The sequence below is a fragment of the Podarcis erhardii genome (genome assembly GCF_964252035.2).
Source record: "Podarcis erhardii genome assembly, chromosome: 5".
NCBI lineage: Eukaryota > Metazoa > Chordata > Lepidosauria > Squamata > Lacertidae > Podarcis > Podarcis erhardii.
The window spans coordinates 86,898,084-86,914,493 of record NC_138509.1 but is presented as its reverse complement, the minus strand read 5'-3'; the positions used below and the strand labels follow the sequence as shown (position 1 = coordinate 86,914,493).

The 16,410-nt window shown below is 43.9% G+C and overlaps 1 protein-coding gene across 2 annotated transcripts in view; it reads right to left on the bottom strand.

Moving 5' to 3' along the window:
• Positions 1-16,410, bottom strand: part of FNDC3B (fibronectin type III domain containing 3B) — a 269,773-nt gene that overhangs the window by 149,407 nt on the left and 103,956 nt on the right. Inside the window, exon 1 of one of the 2 annotated variants that reach the window (XM_081862163.1) lies at positions 6,275-6,281. The exons of the other annotated variant lie outside the window; for it this stretch is intronic. The gene's annotated coding sequence lies outside the window, so the exon portion shown is untranslated. Of the gene's footprint in view, positions 1-6,274; positions 6,282-16,410 lie in introns of those variants that run through there. 2 annotated transcript variants of the gene reach the window in all.

The window sequence follows — 16,410 nt, the reverse complement described above, 5'->3', positions numbered from 1 at the left end:
TGGCATCTCCTGATTAAAATGACCCAATAGCTTCTTATCTGAAAAGCCGCCGAGAGTCAATTTAATCCTGGAGAGCCATTGCCTTAAAAGACAATATTGGGCTAAACGGACCAACCTTTAATGTGAAACAAGTTCTTACGTTTGTAGGGAAACTTTTTATGCCCTGTTCCCCCCCTCAAAAAAATAAATAAAAGCAAAAAAAAAAAAAATCAAATTTGAGGGGGGGAAAACCTTCAAGTAAGCAATTTACCATCTTATTTGCTTTAGTGTGGCAAGTTCCAAGTAAGTGGTTTCAGGCCAGTGACCAAATCCCGTCCCACCCTGCCCTAACATCCTCCTGTGCCCCTAAAACAGGAGCTCTTTGCTTCGATTATTTAACGTATAAATGGATATGTTGTGAACTCCCACCTTTGCATCATGTGTTTAGGAAGTTCCGGAGCAGGAAGAGTGCAGCTAATTTTCATTTTAGTGCGGCTAAAGTGAAACAACGTCGCCATCGTGAATCTTTTTCTGGTCACAGTGATAAAAAGATCAGATAGAAACTTAAAAGAAACGGCATCTGTCATCAGACAGGAGTGGGGGGGAACCCTCTTGTCTATTAACAAGTTTAGGGGAGCTGGGATTAGCCGAGGTGTGGAAATGTCACTCCATTTTTCATTAAAACCTCCACGAATTCCTACTCAACGTATCCCGCTCCCAAGTCAAAATGTTAATTATGTTTCAACCTTGAACTCGTACACTTCAGTGGGCAATGCACCCCCTCCGCCCTCCAACATACCTGAACTGCAATCCAAGACAAGACCCGTTTCAGAGGACTGTCCCCAACCCACGGCTCAGCTTACACCCTTTGTAGAGCTGTACAAAACCGAGCACAGAAGCCCTTTGTGTCCCCGTTCCAGATGGTTGTCTCTCTGCCGGCAGAGGACTTCGAAAAGCCCTTTCTTCAGAGACCAAAATGCAACAAGTGGTATCATCTTACGGCAGATATGGTACAATATTATGGGTCACGTGATTGCCGCCGCTAAAACAATACCAGATCTGTGCAAAGCATTCTTGTTTTATGCGACGTGCAAGAAGGCAATGGCCAACTTGAGCAGAGAGCTATTTTTTTCTCAAGCAGCCAATAGGACACAGCTGCGTCGCCCAGGGTATGTCTACAAAATGGCTGCCCATTTTTGCCCTCTTCCCCAGTAATGCCTTTCTGAGTAGCCATCCCACTCTGTGGGGAATTGCAGGAAACAATCCACAACTGGTTTCCCGAGGATCAGTGGTCACAGGCTCATCACCAAAGAGTTTTATTCTTTTATTTTATTTATATCCTGCCCTTTTCTCCAAGGAGATAAAGGCAGTATACATGGTTCACTGTCTCCTACCCATGAACTAGGGCTGGGACATCACGATATATCATCAGCTAAACATTGCAATACAGTGGTACCTTGGTTCTCGAACTTCATCCGTTCCGGGAGTCCATTCGATTCCCAAAATTGTTCGAAAACCAAGGCGTGGCTTCAGATTGCACTCAAGTGGAAGCCGCGTCAGACATTCGGCTTCCAAAAAACGTGCACAAACCGGAACACTTCTGGGTTTCCAGCGTTCAGGAGCCAATTTGTTTGGGAGCCAAGCAGTTCAACTACCAAGGTACCACTGTATACTGATATAACAAAATGTCTGAAATAAGGATGGAGCTATATAGAGGCAATGGCTGGCCATATGGTTTTTCTCATATCGTGATTTTTGTGCGCACACATTGTCATTCATGATATACCGCCAGGTCAAAAATTCTGAACTGATTTCACAATATGGACTTCAAACCAGTTTTGGACCCAACCACCCACAACCTAGTGACGTTAGGCTGCATATATATGATTGGCCCAAGTTAGCTTCGTGGCAGAGTGCGGATATGAACCTTTATCTGACAACACAAACACTAAATCCCACTTATGGGGGGTGCTCATGATACGCAACCATTATGGCATGGTCTTCTGTTGGTGGGGAGGGAGCCACTGTCAGGCCACAATGGTCTGATCTCAGGTGGGTTGCTGCAGCAGCACTACCACCATGTAAAAATACATGGTAAAGAAAAAGATGGTTCACCAAATGCACATAGGGGTTGAAGGAGTATGAAAAGGTTGAAGACTACTGGCATTACGATACAGGACCACATTCCTGGACAAATTACATACTCACACCAAGTCCACAAAGAGACTTGGAAAGTCTTACACACACACACACACACACACACACACACACACACAGTTTTACAATCTGGCAAACGCCCATCACTGAGTGTGCCCACCAGTTGACTTGTCCCATGGTTCCACAGCCTTCCTATCCTTATGCAAAGGAGTCTGAGAGAAAATTTCAAGAGCCTTCCTTCAGAATGGCCTGCTGTTTTAGCAGGGAAGGGAGACAGAGCATCTCTGCTGTGCTAAGATTCCAGGAACTCATTAGGCTTCTTCTTCAACTTTCTAAAAGACTGATGAGATGGAGCAGGGGAAGGAAGGAAGGAAGGAAGGAAGGAAGGAAGGAAGGAAGGAGAGAGAGAGAGAGAGAGAAAAAAAAAATATATTGGGAATGGAAAGGTTCAATGACACCTACAAGGTTTTGTTTCCCATATTGCCGCATATTTCTCTAACCCACTAATTGAACTCTTCTTTTATATTATGTTTAAACAAGAATTTTAAAAGTGGCTTTAAATTCTAAACGTGTTCCATTTCATCTGTTTCATTTATATTGCATCCATTCTCCAAGCTCTTCCATGTGACATACAGATGTTTCTCCCCCACCCGCCCAAATGCTATCCTTCCTCTAAACTAAGGCTTCCCAAACTTCGGTCTCCAACTGTTTTTGGACTACAACTCCCATCAACCCAAGCTGGCAGGACCAGTGATCAGGGATGATGGGAATTGTAGTCCAAAAACAGCTGGGGGCCCAAGTTTGAGAAACCCTGTTCTAAGCAAACCATTATGTTACATAGCGCAGGACACATAGAGATGGGATTATTAAGAGTTTCAAAAATAGACACCTCTAGGATCTGCACAGTGCTGTTCTTAGAATACAGGTGCCTTGCCAATGGGGCAATATGACACAGTTACTGTCATTCTCGTTTGCACACACTGAAAACAACCACTAAAAGGGAGAGGTAATTTTCAAAGATCAAACCAGAATCAACAACACTGGAGGTTACAAACAGGACTCTTGGCCTGATTCACAAACATGTTTGTCTAAATGTCAGCGATAACGTGAAATGTCCTTCATTTTATCTCACTCTCTCCATGCAAAGGTGACATTTAGGCTTCCATGACTTATCTGCTACCGTGAAATGACGAAGTGCAGGAAAGATAACAAATAAGCATTATTGCTGGAAGGGGAAGGAGCTAACCGAGCCCGTTTCTGCACACGTATACACTGCGGCTCCCTTCCATTTCATTTGTGAACATCATAAAATGGAACAGGAACGCAGAGAGACAAGTACATAATTTGTGTTTTTATTACTGCTCCTACTGCTGCTGCTACTACTACTTGGGTGTTGATCAGCACGCAGCACCTCCACGAGGCAAGGTGCAAAATAAAACAGGGCCATACATGTTTAGCACCAACACCTTGAACTTGACCCAGTAGCAAACTGACCGCTATTGCAGATCCCACAAGCAAGACGTTTTGTGTTGGCAGTGATGGGGCCCCCACTAAGCCATATTCTGCTGCAGCTGCCAGACCAAACTTAAGAGTTGGCCCACATACAGCGCACTGCAGTAATTCAATCTGGAGGTGACCAATGCACAGGCAGCCGATAGATTGCATGCAATCCAGGAACAGCCATTAGCAGCGTGCGTTAAATTTGGTCCTTGGTTGTTTCTCTTGACCGGGAGTTAGCATCTGCTGCTCATCACTCTGCCAATAGCACTTCCGAGAACTGAAATTGTTGAAAAGTGGGCTGTGAATTTTCCAGTGCATTTGAAAAAATGAAAATGAACAAGCTTGAAGATGTTGTTCTCAGACTGTGGTCCTAGGTGCAAGCTCACCTTCCTAGAGGCGTCAGGCTAGCCCTTATGGAATACAGAACAGTCTCTAACCCAGCTGCAATTCCCCATGGATACAGGTCTGCATTCCACTATCCACTGTGGAACAAGATCAAAACATTTAGGGGTGTCTAACACAATGCTAGAAATACAACTGGCTATCTAATCATCCCGTTAAACTCACAAAGTTCCCCATTATCAGTTGTTTTCATGGCCTTTTCCCTAACGGGAACGTTCTAACAAAATCTAGCCATAACATCTCCAAGATGTGGGTGGCATTTAAAGCATTTTCCCAGAGAAGCATCCTTCTCTTAATTGGCCAACCCACGGAGTTGTTTCCAATGATTCTGCCTTGATCAGGAAGCCAGGAAATTCATGACTCATCTTTAGCTTCTTTTTCCAAGTTAGGGGTACAAAAGATGTCACTGAGGTCCCTGCTGCAAATAGAAACAAACACTCTGGGGACCTTTCAGTGTTTTTCGACTTCCGTCTCAATATGAAAGAGGCCCCAAGATTTGGATATTTTTCTCCAGGCAAATGAAGATTGCCAATACCAAGGGTGATATAACCCCCACATCTCCCCAGAGCCAGAGCCCCCTCATCTGAATTGCTTCCCCAAGGCTGTTCTGCAAAAAAAAATAACCCACAAACTCTCCCATTGCCACCTCCCTTGACTTCTTTCCGTAGGCTCTGAATAGGGCAGGGAAGAGGGATCTTATCAAAGGCTTTCTGAACACCCAGAGACAGAAGAAGCAACCAAAACACCTTCCCCATCGCTTCTTGGCATATTCCAAAACACTGTCAAGATTTAATAAATACCCACCCTCATAAACAAGCCCCACTTCAAGGGATTCCTCTGCTCACTTATAGTTTTCCCTCAGTAAAATAGGGAGGCTTAGTTTTGTGATGGAATGCATTCCTTATAGTTTCCCATCCAAAGAATCTTGGCATGGCATACAAAGTGCATTTTTTCAAGAGGGTGGGGTTGTTATTACTGTTGCTGGTGGGTTCTCCCCCCCACCCCGCCCACCATATGTGCAATGTTCTAATGGTCAACTTCTGCAAAGTGCTGACTTCGTATTAAGTAATTCCTCACACACACAGTTGATGCAATCACTAATTTCTCACAAATGATGACAGAAAACCCCACAAAAAAACCCCACCAACTCAACTGGAAGGTCTGTTCTTTTGCTACACAAAAATACCCATAATTTAGGGCTGATTTGTACCGTTACAAACTGAAGGTTCTTCTTTTCAACTTTTAAATTTTAATCTGCCAGGGCAGAACGCAACATGGTAAATCGATCGTGACGGCTGGGAAGCCTGAGCTAACTCTTTGCTCAACAGAACATTTTGACCTTAAAAATATTCTGCAAACAGTTGTGATATAAAATACACAGAGACCTGCTTCACTTTGTGGATTTCCGCTTCTGGACTGGTTCCATTTTAAAAGGCCTTGGGATAAGATAAACGTTGTCTACAAGCAAGCAACACTCAGCATACTGAGATAGTGATGGCCTTCTCACAAAGCAACATGAGGTGGCTACCTCAGGCACCAGATTTTGGATATCATGAAGAGGAGCAGAATGGGACCCAGAGAGATGTGATCCACTGGGGCATCATGCATGTTTTGCCCTACTCTCATTTGCTTCAACGAGTTTTTCACAAGAGATAAGTCTAAATTAATTACAACCAGCTAAATTATTGAGAGGAATGCTGTGGATTGATCCCTCTGGCACCAATACATTTGGGGCTGACCATCTATGAAAAGGTGGACAATACTTGGGAGCTTCCAGAGACATTAAGAGAAACTTAGACTTTCAATACAGGAACTCTGAAAATCATTAGGCCTTTGTTCTAGAACCTGTACCACGCGGATGAGCCTGGAGCCCAACTCCCATCAGCTCAAAGCAGCACAGTCACTGGTCAAGGAAGAAGGGGGCAGTAGTCCCAAAACACCTGGAGTGCCACAAGTTTCCCATCCCTGTTGCAGGTAGAACTCAAATCTTAAATGTATGTAGCACAGAAGTCTGGCTTGTATAGAGTCAGCTGGGAGTGCTTAATGGATGCTCCACAACTGATGCTCCTCTTCCAGGTACTTCAAACAACATCTGAGCACTCCTGAGGAGCAACTTCATCTCCGGTTATTATGAGTTACATAAAAAGTAACAGGAACAAATACTCTGTATGGGGACAATTTAAACTTCAATATATCCATGAATAAGCCCCTTTGAACCATGTCGTCATGAATCTCCTGAATGCACTGAAATCTGAAACAGCACTCTTGAGATCCAGTACAATTATATTTCGAAATCAATGGTACTTTAAAAGCTGACATTTAACAGGTTCTTCCTGGTATTTTGTAATCACATGGTTCTAAGGAGAAAAAGCCCAGTGCTAATAAAATCCCCACATGCTCCCATTAACACTGAACAATTTGATTCAAGTTTGCACCCTGACCTACAATTCTCACTGTGTGTTCCCATGTGGGAATATCAGGCAATCAAGCTAAAATGTTTATTTAAGTCCCAAAGACAATTGAACTGTTAAGTAGAGATCAAAGCAACAAATTACGTGAATTATCCTCTAATTGCAAGCAATTGTTGTTATTATAGCATGCATATGTACTACTACAGCAGGGCTTGCTTCCGTTTTGGTTTTTTCCCAGTGAATGAATTGGGCTTATCTCTGTGCATCTAGCTTGTAGCTCAATAAAGCCATTATCTGATAAGTACTCCAGATTCAACAGCAAGCACATCTGAACCCTCTGAACCATACCTGCAATTAATTTTCTGGGAGTTAATTTTCCTACTAACACGACAGAGGAACAAACGTCATTAGTTATTGCTCATTCTGAGACCATTATTCCTGGGAACCAACTGAATAACCTATGGGTCCCTATTCCAAGCGAAATGAAAAAAGTACTTTAATTATGTTTTAGCATCACTATTCAAGGCATAATCAAAAGTAAATGAAAACTCGATTGCTTATTTGGCTCAAACGAAGCATGGATACCACAGGGAAAATACACCGAAAAACGGCTAGGAAACAGTGTTGCGCAAAGAGCTGGGACTTTCCGCATCCTCCACAAAATCGGCACATCTGATGCAGCCAAACAAATTATTTCGGTGGGGGGGGGGGAGAGAGAGAGAGAAATAGAGGAAGAAGTACAGAGAAACCCCTCCGTGTTCAAGCTGTGAGATGACATCAGCGCCTTTCTGTTCTTTGGCTCGCTTGGAACCTACTACCCTTGACCTCATTTGCCAACACGTCTGTTTGACTCCAATTGGCTGTGACGATGCATATGGTTCTGTTTACAGGCATGCACAATGTCATCATGTTAGTAGAAGGCCTTGATAACATCACATGGAGGGGAAGAAGGTCACCACAGCCGATAGAGATGGTAGTTAGTAGGGGAGGCCAAGGACAACAAGGCCAAAGGAGAAGAAAGAAAACGTCTCCAAAGAGAACAGCCTGAAAACCCATATTAGTATTTTCTGCAGTGAGAGAGCTGGTAATGAGAAGGAAGGAAGCTGTCTTTGGGGTGGGCTCCCTTTCCCGTGGGCCAAGTTGTTTTTATTTATTCATTTATTTATTCGTTTATTTATTTATTCATTCATTCATTTTATTTACTAAATTTCTGTACTGAAGGTAGCACAACACAAAACACTGCAGTTCCATCAGACACCTTTCTACTTCCTTAACTTAAGTAATCAGCTATACTGGTTAAACACGAACACTTCAATTAAGTTATAATTCTTCATTAATTAAATCTAGCTCATGGTATCTATAATATCTAGGGGGAGAAACTTTCCAAAATAGTCATTTTGGCTCTTTCCCCTCCTTCTACTTTTGTTTCTTACTGGGTAAGAAACTAATATCCAGCATTTCATTTTCCCAGTGTACTAAGCTACCCCTGAAACATAAAGGGGGTTGTACATGGTGAGGGTCCCAAGGGCTAGTTCCACATGGCTGTGGTAGGTGCTCATCTTGACCATTTATGTTTACTTTACTTTCGCTACATACACCCCTGATTTGGGAGGTAGCTGGGTGAGGGCAAAGCCCACAAACTATCCCAGTCACATGGACTTCATGAGCAAGGTTTCATCCCCAAAGGACCTCTTTGTGGAAATCCTTTCTTTTTTCTTCTTAATGACAGCCATTATCTTATAGCATGGGTAAGCAAACTAAGGCCCGGGGGCCGGATGCAGCCCAATTGCCTTCTAAATCTGGCCCATGGACGGTCCGGAAATCAGTGTATTTTTACATGAGTAGAATGTGTCCTTTTATTGAAAATGCACCTCTGGGTTATTTGTGGTGCCTGCCTGGTGTTTCTACATGAGTAGAATGTGTGTTTTGATTTAAAATGCATCTCTGGATTATTTGTGGGGCATAGGAATTTGTTCATTCCCCCCCCGCCCCCCATATAGTCCAGCCTCCCACAAGGTCTGAGGGACAGTGGACCACCCCCCTGCTGAAAAAGTTATAGGAAAGACAATGCAGGGCCGTACATGGAGAAAGTCTGCCCGTCACCACCATAACCAACAGCACGCATCCTTGGGGGGCATGAAAGATTATATGTGCACACACCCAGAGATTGCAACTTGTTGATCTATACATATCTCTCACTACACTCCAACAGTAGACCTTTATTTACCTTATTATGGCCCCATTCATGTAAAGGCGACTTCACAAGTACAGGACAGGTCCCTGCCCTGAGGAGATTACAATCTAAAATGTGAAATAGGAAGGGGGGAATTGGAGGCAAGAGTACACAGTGGGTGGATGTGCATATATTATGTTACAATAGGGTATAGGGACCAAAGGGATATGCAAAACAGAAACACCACTTCAGCATCTGCAGAGAAACAGCTTAAACTTTTGGGTTCCGGCTACGAGCTCTGCACATAATCACAACTCTGCAACATGCATTTGTTATTGCAATTCCTTGCCTCTGCAGATATGGCACCTAACAATCATGCAATCCATTCTACGCAGGCGGCAGGCGGGTTTGTTTGTTTATTACCCTGTCTCTCCAAATCACTCAAAAATTGCTTAACGAAATTACATACAGACAACAAAATAAAAGCGCTATTTCAGAAAACAGAGCAAAATAGCAGAGCAGAACAGCTTATAAAATTCAAGAGTTTTATATATGAGGAGTCAAATGCACCAGAGATACAGACAGAATCACGGCAACTGTCTTAAGACGATAAATTTGCTGCGGAAAGTTTGCTTGAAACACTCCCAAGAAACAGGAATAATTCAAACCCCTGTCTGTTGTTCCTACTATTAGGCATATTTGCCCTTTTGAAATCATTTGCACATTTAACTTCCCAGTTATTGCTGTTTAAAGTAAAGCAAAAGTAATTTTGTAGCAAGGTGGCTCTTTCCATATTGCCAACAGGAGAGGAAATGCAACCAAAATAAACCTTAAAAAAGGATGCAGATTTGCATATGCACAGAAGTAACAGGAAATACAATCCTGTCTGTTGCCCAGGTGCTAACTCCTGATGGGCAGGTTCAAGGTACCTGGCTCTCCCTACAATATCTTAAAACAGAATTTGGACTGGGCAGCATGCCAAACAAAGGACGCCTTCAAATAGAGAAGTTCCCTCTGTAAATGTCCCATATTTGTGGGGCCCCACATTCCCTACTGCAAACGAAAGGCATCTCTCAAAAGTTCAACATGCAGACATTTTACACGAAGTGCAAAAAGACAATGCTGCTTGCGGTGGCAGTTCCAGCCCTTTTCCCAGTCAACATCCTTCTGGCCTCCTACGCATAGGCGCCAGAAGTAAACACAGTAATGTTATAATTCTCTAGACCTAAAAGCAGCAGGCACCACCTAACAGGATGGCAAAGTCTGTACACCAGCTATTTTAGGAAGGGGGAGGGGAGGGAGCCAAGAAAATTATATGATATTCTCGTACTTTATACCCCATGCTACTCGATATTCATGCACAAGTAAAGCAACATTTTAGCTTAACCCAAATAGGTTTCAGGTTCAGCTGCTTTTTCTCTCTCTCTCTTCCAATTTCATTTCACAATTCTACTAACTAATTAGTCACCAATTAAATATATTCAACTTGGCAGCTGACTGATTAAAACGTTCAAAATGTATGTCATTTCATCCCAGGGGAAATAAAAATGCTTCTTGGATAGCTATGGATTTTTTAATATATAGCTTACAAGGGGAGGGGAAGTTGGCAAAATTAAAACGTACGAGTCATCATTCAAAAAAAGATTATGCCAGAGTCACAGCTATGCTGAGTTAGCATCTTTTCGAAGCCGGTGCATTTAAAGTAAACAGCTGTAATCCTGCATTACTTGGGAGTTGAGTCACATTGAACTCAAAGAGGGTAAAAATTTCAGAATCACAGTCATAGTTGGAAGGGACTCTAGTCCAGCCTCCTCCAAGGCAAGAATCTCAGCTGAAACATCCATGGCAGGGGGCCATCCAACCTCTGCTTAAAAACCTCCAAGGAAGGAGAGACCACCACCTGTCTTACTGTCAGAAAGTTCTTCCTGATGTTTGGTCAGAATCTCCTAACTTGAATCCACTGGTTCGGGTCCTAGCCTTCGGAGCAGGAGAAAACAAGCTTCCTCCGTGTGACAGCCCTTCAGATGTTTGAAGATGGCTATCCTATCTGCAATGACAAACCTAGACAGCATCTTAAAAAGTAGAGACATCACTTTGCCAACAAAGGTCCGTATAGTTAAAGCTATGGTTTTCCCAGTAGTGATGTATGGAAGTGAGAGCTGGACCATCAAGAAGGCTGATCGCCGAAGAATTGATGCTTTTGAATTAAGGAGCTGGAGGAGACTCTTGAGAGTCCCATGGACTGCAAGAAGATCAAACCTATCCATTCTGAAGGAAATCAGCCCTGAGTGCTCACTGGAAGGACAGATCCTGAAGCTGAGGCTCCAAGACTTTGGCCACCTCATGAGAAGAGAAGACTCCCTGGAAAAGACCCTGATGCTGGGAAAGATGGAGGGCACAAGGAGAAGGGGACGACAGAGGACAAGATGGTGGGATAGTGTTCTCGAAGATACAAACATGAGTTTGACCAAACTGCGGGAGGCAGTGGGAGACAGAAGTGCCTGGCGTGCTCTGGTCCATGGGGTCATGAAGAGTCTAAACACGACTAAACAACTAAACAACTAAACACGACTAAACAACTAAACAACAACATCCTATCTGCTCTCAGCCCCCTCTTTTCCAGGCTAAACACACCGAACTCCCTCAACTGTTCCTCATAAGGCTTGGTTTCCAGATTGTTGATCATCTTGGTTGCCCTCCTCTGCACACGTTCCAGATTGTCTATATTCTTCTTAAACTGTGGTGCCCAGAACTGGGCACAGTACTCCAAGTGTGGTCAGACCAAGGCAGAATAGAGTGGTACTGTTACTTCCTGTGATCTGGACACTAAACGTCTTCTGATGCAGCCTAGAACGGCATTTGGTTGTATCCAACGGAGTCATATTCTAGAGTAGACCTGCAGAATATGATTGAATCAAAAAGGAGCACTGCTACAAAGAGCAGAATACAGTGGTACCTCTGGTTGCGAACGGGATCCGTTCCGGAGGCCCGTTCGCAACATGAAAAGAGCACAACCCGCAGCAGCACATCTGCGCACACGTGGCCTGCAATTTGCTGCTTCTGCGCATGACATCATTTTGCACTTCTGCGCATGCGCGAGCAGCGAAAACCGGAAGTAACCCTTTCCAGTACTTCCGGGTCGCCGCGGGACATAACCTGAAAGAACGTAACATGAAGCAAACGTAACATGAGGTATGATTTTACACAATAGTACAGTTTGTGAGTTCCTAGCCTTCCATACTTTGCCTCATAAACTCCAACAGCTGCTAGATGTAAGAAAACCCCCAAGGCAGAATGTTTTAAAGACATTCCCCTCTGCAGGTAAAAAAAATTGAAAATATGCAAGATGTACAATGTGATAGTCTCAAGATCTGGTTGTACAAACGAAGCAGCACAAATCACTCTAGTCAGTTATAAATTAACATAGTTTGGTGGCCAAATCTGCACCATTGAATGGGGAAACAAATAAAATAGTACCAGTGGGAAAGTTGATTTAAATCCATTATTTTGTACCAGCCTTTTCTTCCTGCTGATTTAAGCCACCCTGACTTAAATGAACCACAGTGGCTGTGCTCTGTCTCCTGGTCAGAGACAGTATTCTGTGAATTACAAAAGCATTATTGCGCCCAACTTCTTCTATAAGGCTTCCCATAGGCACCTGGGAATTGGATGGTGGACCAGAAGGGCCACGGCCCTGATCCAGCAAACCCTTACATGTTCTAAACTAAACACCAGCAGCAGTTTCTTTTTTAAATAAACACAACTCACTATAATTTTAAAATTTCAGAAAAGCCCACAATATTATATAATATGTGCCTATGAAATATGAAACACCCAGTGACCACATCCAAAATCTGAAGCAAAGGCTTTGGAATTAGAAAAAGAAGCATCCCCCTTAGGCAGAATATTTTAAAACTATTTTTTGGTACAATCGAGTCCATTTCCATATATTCTTCTTTTTTTTTTAAAGTGTGCTTTCCGCCTGTGTTTTTATGAGCTTCGGTGATAAATCAAGTGTGGAATGAATGCGTTAGCTGAACCCAGAAATAGATTTGAGTTTGGCAGAGACAGAAACACCAACACGGAGAGCTCGTTTTAGCTAAAAGCTTTGTGTTCCTACCAGTTTGTGTCACCCTGCAACCCATTAAACGTGATGGGAAGGGCACCCAGGTTTTCTCCCCCACCCACTTTGTTAGGTGATAATGTGTTGTTTGTGTGTGTGTCTCACTTCCACAGTGCATTCATACCACCTTCTTCAGAGATCTTTTCCACGAAATCTTGGCCTAGTCTCTTTTTCTCAGTGGAACTGAAATAAAACCTAAGTGTTCACATGTAAAGCTAAACTTCCCAACAATTCATTGTTGCCTTTGCAGGTAAAGCTAAACTATGGCATTACACACTTTCAGGCTTGCAAACTCACCTCTCCTTATTATGAGGGGCCAGGACACAATCAGAAACTTATACATCCGTCTTTTATTACCTTTGGGTTAGGTACTTAATTTGTTCCGGAGGTCCGTTCTTAACCTGAAACTGTTCTTAACCTGAAGCATCACTTTAGCTAATGGGGCCTCCTGCTGCCGCCGCGCTGCCAGAACACAATTTCTGTTCTCATCCTGAAGCAAAGTTCTTAACCCGAGGTAATATTTCTGGGTTAGCGGAGTCTGTAACCTGAAGCTTATGTAACCTGTAGCATATGTAACCCGAGGTACCACTGTATATGAATGCCCTTTACTAAGTAAGACCATCGGTCCATCTCACCCAGTTTTACCTACTTTGGCGGCAGTTTTCCAAGGTTTCAGCTCTTTCACTAACCTGATATACCCAATGTCAGGGGTTGGATCTGACCTTTCCACATGTAAAAAGCACATTCTACCACTGAGTGGGTGGCACTGTGGGTTAAACCACAGAGCCTAGGACTTGCCAATCAGAAGGTCGGCAGTCCGAATCCCCGCAACGGGAAGAGCTCCCGTTGCTTGGTCCCTGCTCCTGCCAACCTAGCAGTCCGAAAGCATGAAGTGCAAGTAGATAAATAGGTACCGCTCTGGCGGGAAGGTAAACGGCGTTTCCGTGCTCTGCTCTGGTTTGCCAGAAGCGGCTTAGTCATGCTGGCCACATGACCTGGAAGCTGTACGCCAGCTCCCTCGGCCAATAAAGCAAGATGAGCGCCACAACCCCAGAGTCGGCCACAACTGGACCTAATGGTCAGGGGTCCCTTTACCTTTACCTTACCACTGAGCACAGTATTTATCACCATGTGGACTCCTCCAGGCCCATCACAAGCAACCAATTCAGGGGGCTATCTCCAAGCGAATCAGGCTAAGCAGCCGCTGCAGCAAGATGAACACAGAATGCCAACTCTCAGGCCATTTAGGCTGATGCACACAGCCATTCTGACTTGCCAGTGTCATGATGACACCTATCGTAAGTTGACTGCTTTGGCATGCTGACCAGTTCAATGACTGCTCCATGAACACCGTGCCCTGGCAAAACCCATATGTTTGCACAAACTGATTGTAACACTTTAAAAAAAGATAACCACAAGCGGCTTTCAGGTGCAAAACTCAAGGCCTACAAGTGCAAATGCACCCCCCCCCCACTTTCTAGATGCCGAAATCCCAATGGAGCAGAAAAGATTATTTATGTATGCAACCACAGCTGTGTGGATGTTATTGGCCCAGAGATGGAAAGAAGAATGGAAGATTAAGTTGATAGGTTATGCCAAAATGGCAAAAATGACTGGAAGAATCAGAAATCAGGAAGACCAAAGTTTTAACAAGGAATGGGGGGAAATTATAATTTATCTTAAAAAATCATTGAAAACAGTTAAAATCGTTAGTAGGACTGGAATAGCACTTCTAGTTTGATGGTGAATTTTGGACATAATGGAGATGTAAAAGATCTGGATTATTATAAAAGATGCAGGAGGAAATGATTAACAATAGGACCCACAAAGGGGCGGAAGGAGGCCCAGGAGATTCTTTGGAATCTTATTTCTATGTTGTATGTTGGATATGTGACTGTAAAATGTTGATCTGAAAAACCAAATAAGTAAATTTACAAGTGCATCCCCCACTAGTCTTCCATTATAACCACCAGGAGATAAATTAACCATCCCTGCCTACCTGGAAGGGGTGGCAGTGGTGGTTTGGAAGAGGCAGTGGGTTAAGTAGCTAGCAAGATACACGGTGTGGCAGGGCGGGGTCACACAAGTTGTGAAGGCCTAGGTTGAACCCAACTTTCCACCCCAAAATTAACACTCAGCTACAGAAGAATAAAACAGCTGTGTGGATTGTTTTATGTGAATGCAAAAATAGGCCCCAAGAAGAGGCACAATGGAAGACATACGAAGTTAATAAAGAGTGCTGAAGTGAGCAGTTGCTGTTACTATTTGGTAGGGGAGAATATGAGAGTTTGCTTAGACGAGGCAGCTGCCTTCGACCTTTGGTAAAATAATGCAGGAATCCTACCAAAATCCCGACATCACAAGACGACTCCAATGGTTTGCGGAGCTTGCGCAGCCAGGCCTATAGAGCTTCTCTGCCAAGACGCAGCCCCTTCTCCAGAACGCAACATACAATCCCCATGATAAAAGGTTTCCCGCACTGGAATGTCTAAACTAGAGACTAGGTTAAAACACAAATAGACTACTGACCCAAGCTATTTATTCCATCCTAAGTTGAGGTCTTTGCTTACTGTAATTTGATGGTTTTAACTAAATCCGAGTGGACAGCAGGTTCTTTGACAAATAAGCCAGCGCCATATGGCTCAAGCTTTCTAGAGGGGGCCCACCGCAGAGACCGAACTGCCCCCTATGTCTGGATAAAGATACTCTCTTTTGAGCAAAAGCTGATGTCAGCTCGCTCGGTATTATAATACAAGCTGAGATCAACCTTAATCTAAAGAACAGAAGACTTGAGCACAGCAGGCCTAGCCGTTTTACAATCTTCATCTGCTTTTCCAAGGGTCTCATCCTGTAAGGTCCTGGGCACCTTTGGCACTCAACCAGCAAAGCACTTAACCAAGGGTTTCGCCGTAATCCTGTGGATCAACTCGGTTTGGACTATGCATTTGCCTAAAGTGCAGCGCGAACTCAGAAAGGCTTGGCTGTGTTCAAAAAGAGCATCTTAAAAAAACAAAACACCCAAACCTTAAGTTGAGTCATCCAAGTGGATTCTGACTGTAATTCTGGGTTGTTGGCAAAAGATGTATTTATTAGGCAGCAGAAATATTTACACAAAGAGACTGTTCTCCCCAACATGTAATCTGTATACAGTACCTATATGAAGACCAGGAAGATGGAAGAGCGATTGGGGAATGCAGGAATCGATATCTCCCAGAAACTACTGGAACTCATGGCACCACCAACAATTAAACGCTTAGGAGCAAATCAACCCATGGTTGCTGGCTGCAGATATGTGGGGGCTCCACATGGCCACAACTGGACCCGCGCCAGTCGCAAAAATGTGCCTGGCTAATTTCTAGCACTGGTTAATATCTGCAGAAGAAGTCCTACAGAGTGTGCCTTCGTGGAATCTGCTAACCTTTCTGTTGGGGGGGGGGGACCTGTGCTGCTAGTGTTGCATAGGAAGCTGCCTTTCACTGAGTCACAACTATTGGGGTCTTGCTAGCTCAATGCAGTCTACACTGACTGGCAGCAGCTCTGCAAGGTTTCAGAGAAGGAGCCTCTCCCTGACCTACCCAGATATGGATTCGCACGGCACAGTGGTGCAAAACTGCAGAGCTCAAGCTGGAAGCCCCCTCCCGTCTGCAAGCTGCTCCGATGGGCAG